Here is an 11,440-nt window from a genome sequence, read left to right as displayed (position 1 = left end):
CCATTTTCTTCTGCTAACAATTACTTCTTTGTTGGCCTAGCCTTTGTATTTATAATGTGTTAATAATTTTTGTTTTTAAATTGCATTTGTGAGAATGAAGATGAATTTTTAAGATTGAGAAAAAAAATTATTTTTGATGTTAAGGAGATGGGAGTAAAAATGGGGAAAATGGTTTTTGTTCACAGGCAGATTAATTTTGTGACTGATCTTTCAAAGGAGAAATCAGAATAAATGTAGGGTGAAAAATGTAAATGATTTAATTGAAACAGATTTATGAACTTTTAGTAGTTAAATTGAGAATTATATTCTAAATATAAGAGCTGTTTGGAAAAAAAAAAATTGAGAGAGAGAGAGAGAGAGAGACAATAAGCTCAAAATGGAGTCAGTTGTGCTAAGCCCACATTACCAAACTGAGATTTACTACCTAACCAAATTTCAGTGTCAGCCTCTACCAGAAATGTGACCTTACCTAGTCAATCTAGAATTTTCTGGTCAGCACTAGTGAGGTAATGTGCCTGATAAAACACTTGCCGTCTCCCAAAGCAAGGTAACCCTGCCTGAAACACTTTACTGTCTTAGTAACGTCTTTGTCTCACCCTTCTTCTGCCTCTAAAAGCCTTATATTTTGTGTGGCTCTTTGGACCTCCCTTCTACTTGTTAGATGGGATGCTGCCTGACTTATGAATCATTGCATAAAGCCAATAAGATCTTTAAAATTTACTCAGTTGAATTTTATTTTTTAACAAGGATTTTCCACCCCCAGGATAGCATTGTACTTCAAGAAGATTCGAATAGGGAGCAAGTATTCCAGGAGGTCCAAGAAAACTGAAGGGAATTCAAGGAAGTAATGTGGCAGCTCCTGACATTTTGAGGTGTTCCAAATGTGGGATCAAGGTGCCCAAAGACAAAACATATCAAAGAGAAACATTCCTGCTGGCCTAGTACTGCAAATCCCAGATGTATATTCATGTGGAAGAAGGCAGGCCCCACATTATTAAGAAGCTTAAAAACAGATTGAAATTGATCTCCTTTAGGTTATCTGACTTCTTTTATATTCTGTTCTCTCCCTTGTGTTTAGTTTCACTAGGCTTTAATCAGATAACTTAAAAATTTTCTGAACCTAGGTTAGGATTTAGCATGAAAACAGCAGAACCTGAGAGAAGGCAAGTTTTCTGAGTAGGGTGTTTCAAATAACTCACCACAATTAAGGTGATGAGGACTGCTGAAGGGCAGAGAGAAGTGGAGGAAACTTCTGCATTTGACACAAGAAAAGCTGAGTAGCCATAAGAGTTAGTCAGAGGGAAGGAACTGGGGATAAAAGGTTGGCAACAACTCCCTTAGGAATTGCACTCTGAAAAATCCAAGGTTTAATACAAGCTTCTTTCATTAGTCTAAGTGTTTCTGCACAAATAACTTGTCATTACAATTCAGTTTAATCTTAGAAATTGGAGGGGCAAAAGACCTGTTAGGTCATAGCACTTGTCACTTCCGTGCAAAATGGAAACAATGGCTCTCGGGTATAGGATTTCATAAATTAACACAGAAATAGAAAATATAGTACTATTTTTTTTTCTATAAAATGATTTAAGAAGTGCAAGGTTTTCTTTAGATTTTTTTTTTTTTAATTGAGTTCTTTGGGCATAGGACTCTTCAATAAGGGCTTAGACCAAGGGTTTGAGGACAAGATAGAAGGAACAGTAAATGGCATTTTGGTATAAGGACCCCTGAATAAGAGACTGACCCCTGTAACTTTGATAATGATGCTTAATCCTTTCCTGCCAGAGTTGCAATTAAAAATAGCAGTAGGATGCTGTCTCAGATCTTTGCTATGGAGAGCGTTAAGCTATAAACTACATTTTAAACTACTCTTTAAGTGTATTCTGTTCAGAGAAATCCAGATGGTGTAATTTATTTCCGTTCATATAGAGTGGAAAACAATTGGTGTAACTGATAAGAAAACATGACTGATTGATAGGCATATTCAGATATGCTGATCCAAAATGCTCTGATCTCATGGTAGCTTTTGTTTATTGTTTTACATTCAGAGAAAAAAAAATGCAAAAGTGTTAAATCACAAACAACATACCACTCAGCTCCCAAACTGCATAAATATTATAGAAGAATAAAGATATGAATTATCTGAAAATCTTTTCTATGCTTTGGACTGTAAAGCAATGTGGCATTCATAAATAATTTTACCTTCAGTATTGTTCTGTCTTTGAAAATTTAAGTTGTAGAATCTCTTTTCATCTCTAGTTTCAGATTCCATTTATTTCACTTACCTCTTCATTTAGCTGACAGTGATAATATGCCTGTAAAATATCATTTTTTGATCATGTATATTTGACAGACACGTTTTTGTTTCTTTTCCCTGTTTCTCTAGGCTAGCACTCTGTCTAGATGATGTACCCCTGCTGGTGATGTCAGTCATCAGACACTATAGCAAATGATGGGAAATCCAAGGAAGTAGGAGATGGTTTAAGTGATCAATCAACTTAATATGTAGGTTGTTGAGGCATGGAAACGTTCCAACCAACTGTAGAATTCCTGGCCTGATTTAGATATGCGTATTGCATGTGTATAAGCTTAACTGAGAAATATGATTTGATAATTTATATACTATTTTTTTTCTATTTATGGCAGTTTAATTCAACTACTATCTTACTGAGATTTCTGAAGCTTTTCCTTTGGGAGATGTATGGATGACCCCATAATTTACTTTTTATGGTCTATTGAAGAGAATAAGACAGCCCTGAGTTTTTAGTTGTTAATCAACAAAATGTATGATACTCTTTTTTAAATAAAAGTACATGCAAATCTCAAAAGTGTCAACACTCAGTTTTCTCAACAACTGAATGATATGAATCTAAGAAGCAAGATTACAGAGGAGGCTATACAAGAGAACTGTTCACAAGACTTTGTTTTGAATTCTCATAAGATGGGTGTAAGTAACAGGAATTTTAACGTGAGAAAATAATAGCAATTGCTAACATTGTTGAGGTAAAGCATTATAATTACAAATGGAATAAGTGTTTTTGAGCAAAGACTTAAGAATAATTACGAGTTTAAGTGATTAGGGTCTGCAAACAGCATCCCTAACAGCATATCGAAGCACAAGTGTAAACTGTGTTTAGCCTGGGATGGGCAGTTAGTAGTTTATCACTCTTTCATCTTCACAGAGATAATGATCTTCATCTTAAGTGTTCTAGTTGGATTTGAGTAGCTGCAATATACAAAATAAGCATGTTCCTTTAAAATTATTGTATGCTAATTGATTAATTTGAGTGCCTTTTGTTGTTGTTATTGTTGTTGTTGGGATAAAGTCCCCCTCTTAGCTTATTAAGATCTCCACCTAAGAAGAAGTTTACATTTATTTACTATTTGCATAAGGTCCTTCATGTGAAGTATCTGGGAGGTTTGTCCAGATCCTTGCTGCCTTTACCCACCTTCTCTTAAGAATTATTATGTATCAGAGATTTTGCGAAGCTTGAATGGGAAAAGCCATTTCTGTTCTTTTGGTCAGAAACTCTACACTTTTCTAGATGTGGCTGTGGGATCTTCTGCCTGATACAGTGAGCTTGAACTACTAAGCTAGTGGTAGTTGGTAGGAATTTTCCCCTCTGTACTATGTCAACAATTATTTTGGAGTGAGGATGGACAGATTTATGAAATTTGTTCCATATGTACTTTGAAACATATGCTAAAAATATTTATGTGAAATTCAAACTTAAATGGACATGTATTTTATCTGACAACTGAAAGGACAAATACAAATTAAAAATAAGGGGTGTAATTCTATCTGTTGAAAATAAAGGAAGAAAAAGGGAGAGATTTCCCTCTCCTTTATCTTTGAGCACTTTCTTTAGACAACATGTAATTGTAAGCACTTTCCCATCTCTTTGAAATGTATGTACTTTCTTTTGAAGACTTGAGAGGTCCTATTTTAGCTGGCCTTTTGTCACTTTTTTATGTCCCAGCAATGTCTTTCTCAAGAATCTGGGAGTCATCTCACTGAAACACAAGCATCATTGGAGATCGCAGTTTCTGTGGGAAGGCAAAAGCTTAATTTCGGTGGGCATCTTGTTCCATATTGCAAAACTACTTTGTATCATGAAGATATGAAAAGGTTGTTTCTCTTCTGGAGAAAGGCACCAAGTTAACACAGATGGTGCCCTCTCAATTGTCAGATGAGTCTAAGATGAAGCATGGTGTTGTCAAGTCCTCTTACTTGAAGAATACTGAAGAGAGATACTAGGTTAACGACTAACCTGAAACCAGGGTTGACAGATTTACCAAATTTATTCCCAATATAGCATGGGACATACTCATACTAAAATTTTATTATTGTCAGAAATTTGTCTTCCTTGTTCAGTATTATTTGTTGAGATTAATCTTTGTTCCCATGGGCAATTGTAATTTATTATTTTTCACTGTCATGTAGGTTGCATTGAATGAATAAGCTTCAATTTTTTATACCCTTTATTTGATGAGAGAGAGTTGAGATCTTGATTTAACTTAATAATTAATTTATTTATATTTTAAATATTTTAATATTAAAGAAAGCCCATGGAAAAGCATGTGATGTTTATAAATAAGGTTATTAAGCATTATAAAATATTAGTACTTATAATACTGATTTATAGATTCAGTTCAATTTCAAATAAATTCCCCCCAAAATTATTCATGGTATAAGGGATCAAAATAATTAGGAGAATCATAAAAAAATAAAAATTAAAAAAAAAGCAGCAAGGAACTGTCCTTTCAGGTAATGTAATTTGTCATAAAGATTTTATAAAGTGCTACAGGATTAATGTGAACAGTGTGACGTTAAATAATTAATGTGAAAATAGAAATAAAACAATTGAATAGACTAGGGAATACAGAAGGGACCCATGCTCATATGGAAATATGCAAAACAACCAATTTACTCTGTAGAACACTAGGGAAAGGATGGCTATTCACTAATTGTTATTGAGAAAAATTGTTGTTGGGAAGCAATGCTTTATGAATATTTTCACATTTTAGTGTAGTCTAATATTGAATGACAAGCACTCCTTGAAATTTAGAGATAATGAACTGCTCAGGAGAGATTTAAAGATTCATCTCCCCTTAATCCATTGGCATAATTTCTAAAGGTAATAGACCTAGAAATCGTTTCCCCTAAGAATGATTTGTCTATTTTATTGAGCAAAATTTTCTGTTCTTCCCTTCAGAGAGGCAAAGGTACAGATCTCACAGCTGCTTTATATAAGATATGAACTTCATAATTTTAGGGTTCTCCTTCTGTGGTACAAACCCCACTATACGTATGGGTATGTCTGAGCCTCATCACATCACTCTGAGTAGGAAAACATGCTGCTAAAATGCTTTGTGAGTAAATGGTGTTATACGTGTGTGTGTGTGTCTGTAAGTGCCTGGTCATGTACATGGCACATGTTTACCTGTAGCAGGTAAAATTGTTAACTTGCACACAGTTTCAGACTTAATAGTTATCTATTAATTGTAAAAAAAAAAAATGGATTCTAGCTCATTTTGTATACAAACTCATTTCAAGGTAGATTATGACTTAAATGTGAAAGGCAAATCTCTAGTGTTCTAGAACGTATGGATTTTCCACAAAGTAATTTCCTTAAGTTTTGTTGTCATGGAAGTCTGACAAAATGATCAGAAGTAATACTGTCATTGAAGAAGGTGTATGGTGGTATGTTTCCGAATGCTATGTAGCTTCAGTCTTTTAGAGCTTTTAGTGTGTTTATAAGACAAGAACAAGAGTTTTAGACATACATGACATACCTGGAGTTTGTAACTAAAAACAAATAGAAGAATTGTGAAAATCGATGTGACAAACTGGGTATAGGATAAGGTCAGAGTACAGAGAGAATGGTATAGGATATATAAATCCGTTGCCTATTGAATTAATATAAGTAAAATACAATAATAGCCTCAAAGTGTTTGCAGTAGTAATAAAAAAGAGAAATAGAGACACAATTCTAAATGAAGTAGTAAGTGTAAAGGATCAACATCTTAATAATTATTCCAACCCATGAGACCTCATTTGCAAATAAATTTTTTTACTCTTGCATTTTCTTTTAGATAACCAAATGGAATTAATTACTGTGTAACTCAGATTATATCTAAAATAATAATGATATAAATTCTGAAATAATCAAAATGAAGACTATGGATATAAGTGGTATTATTTAGGAAGCACAATCTATAGTAGAGATGAAGGAACTGAGAAAAATTTGAGATGTTTTATTACTAGAAAGCCAGGAGTTTCAAGTTCATGAGGAAAAATACTTAATTTAGGTATATTATTAAAATAAAAAATTTAATTAAGGAAGAATAAGAAAAATACTTATGCTATCAAAAACTGGAGGTTAAAAAGTCTGAGGATTGATATGAGATCAATTTTAATCTATTTACTCATTATTTATTAACTCAACAAAAGCTAAGGGACAAGTACTGTTCTACCTCTGTGAATACAGCAGGAAAAGAAACATATATTTCTGCTTTCTTAGGACTTGAAAACAGTATGAAGAGATAGGTAATAAACTTACAAAACAGGAGAGTTACATACAGTGAGGTGAAAATAGACCTAAAGTTCTATCATAGACATATCAATTTATAGGACATAAGCCTGTTTATTTAAACTCATGGATGAAACTAGTGAATAATTTACAAATTATTTAAAATAGTTCACAAGGAAGAGAGGGGGGAGTAGGGAGAATTGGAACAGGATATTATTACTTTATATTTTAAATACATCTGTACGCTCTTTTTTTTTTTTTACTATTTGCAAATATTTTAAGATTTTAAGAAAAATAGAAGAGCAACGTATGTATGATTCAGCAGAAGCTGGCAAAAGAACATTGAGAAAAACTCGCATGAGCATAGTACCATGGAAACAAAGATGGAGGAATTCTTTCTGGAGTAGGAAGTGGTTTTCTGCTTAATTCCTCAAGAATAATAGCCTTCTTTTCTTTTTTTAAATTAAATTTAGTTTTTTTTCAGTGTTCCAAAATTCATTGTTTATGCACCACACCCAGTGCTCCATGCAAATTATGCCCTCCATAATACCTTCGTAGGAAAACCTTCCTCTTCTGTGTTTAGGGCTCCATGGCATTCCTGTGGAATAATGCCAAAATGCTGTTAGATGATTTTAAAGCTTTCTTCACCTCAGAATAACTCTTACCTAAGGTTACTTTAATATCTCCTAAATTACAATTAATCTTTCCCTAGGACTGGTTTCTTTTGGGGCTTCAATTCCTCTTCTTTCATAGGTAAAATGACTAAATATTTTGTTAATTATTTTATTTCACGATGATGAGTGATATGGCAAGGTGTACATATACTTGTTAATTCAAACAGGCCTAATACTATCAAGAATGAAAATCACATAAGGCCATGCTTTTTTTTTTTTTTAATTTTATTTTTTATAAACATATAATATATTTTTACCCCCAGGGGTAGAGGTGTGTGAATCGCCAGGTTTACACACTTCACAGCACTCACCATAGCACATACCCTCCCCAATGTCCATAACCCCACTCCCCCTCTCCCAACCCCCCTCCCCCCATCAACCCTCAGTTTGTTTTGTGAGATTAAGAGTCACTTATGGTTTGTCTCCCTCCCAATCCCATCTTGTTTCATTTACTCTTCTCCTACCCCCTTAACCCCCCATGTTGCATCTCCTCTCTCTCATATCAGGGAGATCATATGATAGTTGTCTTTCTCCAATTGACTTATTTCGCTAAGCATGATACCCTCTAGTTCCATCCACGTCGTCGCAAATGTCAAGATTTCATTTCTTTTGATGGCTGCATAGTATTCCATTGTGTATATATACCACCTTCTTTATCCATTCATCTGTTGATGGACATCTAGGTTCTTTCCATAGTTTGGCTATTGTAGACATTGCTGCTATAAACATTCAGGTGCACGTGCCCCTTTGGATCACTAGTTTGTATCTTTAGGGTAAATTTACGTTAATTCTGCATGGCTTTCTAAATTTTAAAAACGTAGGGCTTTTTTTTTTTAAATTAAGGCTATGTTTTAGAAAGAAAATAAATACAATTTATCTAATAATAAATGTAATCTTAAAATCCTTGAATGTTGCAATATTGAGGCAATAGTCAATTTTTTTTCCACAGTGCTTATGACATCCTTTATTCAATTCAATTTAGAAAGCCATGCAGAATTAATGTAAAACAGTACAGTATTAATGTAAAAAGTTCAGTTCACACAAGGGGGGGCGGAAATTAAAATAAGTCCAACAGTCATATCTGGGTAAAAACATAAAAAGTGTCTCCAAGCCATGGATATAAATCACAATAGTTCTCATTTATTGAGAGCTTATCATGTGCTGATGTAAACCATTTACATATGTGGAACTCAATTCTACAATGCTATGAATCTGATAATATCCTTCTGTAAATATCCAATTTATAGAGAAAGAAACTAAAGAGCAAAAGGGATATTTATCTTGAGAAGTCACAGAACTATGAAATGAAGGGAACCAGCTTTTAAACCAAAGTCATCAGGCTTCAGAGGCCTCACTTAAACTGCCTTTCAGATGAAGATTTAATCCTCTAGTCTAGTCTCTACCTACAGCTGGATACTCCAGAGCAGCATGTCACAGACTTTAATATCCATTAATGGACATACTTAATATCCATATGAATTGCCTTTGCTGCTCACGAAAATTCTGGTTCTGGCTCCAACACTGTGAGGTAGAGCTTGAGCTTCTGCATTTCTGGCAAGTTTCCAGGTGTGAATATTCCCCTTGCTGGTCTAGCTTGAGCCTTTCCCAGTCAAGTTTCCTCAAGAGAATGAAGAATGAATTTAGCAACCATTCTTTCAATTTTCCCAAGAATGGTATACAGCTAGTATCTTCTAGATGCATATTAGAGAAGTTAATTCATTATATACAATGGAATCAGGGAACTATGATTCAGAAAAGACTTGATGAGTAATAATTGATGAGTAATAGAATGATAAAATAAGAGGGGAAAACAAAGACACAGGCCTAAGATTTTGATAGCATTGTGTTATTTTGGGTGGAGGGGGAAGTATCATCATTTACCTATAAGTTGGTCATTGATAAGCTAAAATTCAGTTTTAGCTATTTCCCACCTAAAAGAACAGAAAACTATTTTATGTTCGGTTTTCAAAAAATATATATACATAGATAAACAAAATGATAGCTAACACATATATAGCATTTAATTATGTGCCAAAAATTGTTCAAAGAACTTTAAATATATCAACTTGTGGAATCTTCTTAACTATAAGTGAGAAACATCATCTGAAACCTGAAAATGGGCCAAAAATGACTAAATTATTTTTCAGTACAGTGGTAGATTAGACTTTCTATTTATTGGACTATTTTACATTTCTAGTGTCAGAGCTTATCCTGACCATGTTGTGGTAAAAGGCCAAAAATTATTATTTCTATTCCAAGTCAACATTAACAAGTTTTTTATGCAATCCAGGAATCTTATTCTTCTATTAAGTAACCTAATTTCTCGTATGTTCTTTAAAGGAGTCACAGTAATTTACCCATTACTTTCTTAATGAATTAAAGGAAATCTCTGATACATTTTCTTTTTATATTGGTAAAAAAGTCATGTATTTTAAACTTCTGAAACTTAATGCTTTAATAGCTTTGGACATCACCCATAAAGATGCCGAAGAAGACATACCTAAAAGATTAAAGGAAACTGCATGGTTAAAGAGAATGCCCTTGTCAAGAAATGTGAAGGGTGTGATATTTTATCCTACAAGTTAAAAAGTTAGCCAGCCACAGTTTCACTGACACTGGTAGAAGTTATAAAATTCCTGGATCACAGCAAAGAACTTTCTTGTAGCACAATAGGCAGCATCAACTTCATGTTTGCATGGGTTCCCCTTGCACTCCCCAAGTCTATGAGGTGATGCAGAGATAGACCCAGGTGAATCCACACACAGTGATTTAGTATCACAGCCTAGGAAACACAATTTCAGATAACTCTAATCTTTTGCATTGGTTCCTAGCAAACCTGTCCAAATTTTGACTGGGAGGGAGGTGTTATCTTCTTATCCTCCATGGCAAACAGATCTGTAAACTAACCTAGAGTGAAAGAGATACCCTATCTTCCAGGGCTTTTAGCTCTACAAACATCCTGGACTATTAGTGCATAAATAAGTTATTGATTGTGCTGAAGAACTTTGAGAACTCATGGAGAACTGTTTCCCAACGAGCACCTCAAGGTCTTTTTCCTTCCTCCCTCCCTCCCTTTGTTCCTTCCTTCGATCCTTCCTTCCTTCCTTCTATCCATTCTCTCTCTCTTTTTTCTTCCCTCCCTTCCTCCTTCCCTCCCCTTCTCTATTTTTCCTCCCAGAAAGTATCTGGAGAAATAATGGAATTTTAATTTTGCCCTTCTCTCTCTCTGACTTTTGAGTTTCTTTATCTTTTTTCAAATTTTTATTTGCATTTATTCCATGCAGAATTTACTCCCGGGCCATACATTTTTGTTTCTTCAGTCTTTTCTGGTGTATCTTTTTCTTCTGTGCAACCTCTTCTGGTTTAGAAACAATCTGCTCTTTTTCAGTAAGGATCATCTAGATGTGGCAGGGAGAGCTCATGTATGGGGTTAATCTGACTGTGAGAACTATAAATTCTATGTTGCATCTTGGGGGTTTTGTTCACCTGGGTGTGCTCCATGACAACAGAATCTATATCTAAACCCTTAAGTTCAGCATTACTCTCTGCAATTTTAAGCATGTGAAGTAAAAATTCAGCACTCTTCCTGGACAATGAGCCCTGTGTCTAGCCCCACTCTTTGGCCTGGGCACACCTACCAACCCCACTGTTGTAGCAATGGAATGGCACACTGCTTCTGCAAAGTGACATCTTTCAGATTCTTGGTGGCTTTTCAGATATGCATACCCTCGATGGACGGGGCAGTTTCATGTGTGTTCTTAGAGTGAACATTAAGATTTGAACCTCCTGATTCGCATGATTTTGTAGGGTTTTCTGAGTCAAGTGAATGATGAACCATTTTCAGAGGTCATCTCTGGATGCTTAGGGAAAGAGCTCTTCATCTTTTTAAGTTCATACTCTGTTAATAACTTGTTCCTCATAGATGGTAGCAATGATTGGGGTTTGGTTCTTATGATAGAGAATCCAGTCTGTCTTTTTTTTTTTTTTTTTACTATTTATGAGCTTGAATCAATTAATAATTTCATGTCCACTAGGAAAGAAAATAGCCCTTGGCATCTGGAGTAAGCAGTTACTGTGTTTCTATGTTTGTTTTTGACCTATGGATGATATTATAGAACAGAAATATAAACTCTCTATGTGTCTGTCACCTGCAGATTGAAAGTGAGGGGATAGAGAATTATTTCTCATGCTAATGGATATCAATAGAAAGCTGGCATGACCATACCTACATCAGAC

The 11,440-nt window shown here is 34.5% G+C and overlaps 1 pseudogene; it reads right to left on the bottom strand.

The window, feature by feature from the left end:
• Window positions 1–10,491: 10,491 nt before the first annotated feature.
• On the bottom strand, window positions 10,492–11,042 carry LOC116857159 (annotated as a pseudogene).
• Between the last annotated feature and the right edge of the window lie 398 nt (window positions 11,043–11,440).

This window comes from Lontra canadensis, unplaced genomic scaffold (assembly GCF_010015895.1).
Source record: "Lontra canadensis isolate GAN:19392208 unplaced genomic scaffold, GSC_riverotter_1.0 scaffold119, whole genome shotgun sequence".
Lineage (NCBI taxonomy): Eukaryota > Metazoa > Chordata > Mammalia > Carnivora > Mustelidae > Lontra > Lontra canadensis.
The sequence above is the reverse complement of the archived record's forward strand: the minus strand, read 5'-3'. Positions and strand labels throughout refer to the sequence as shown.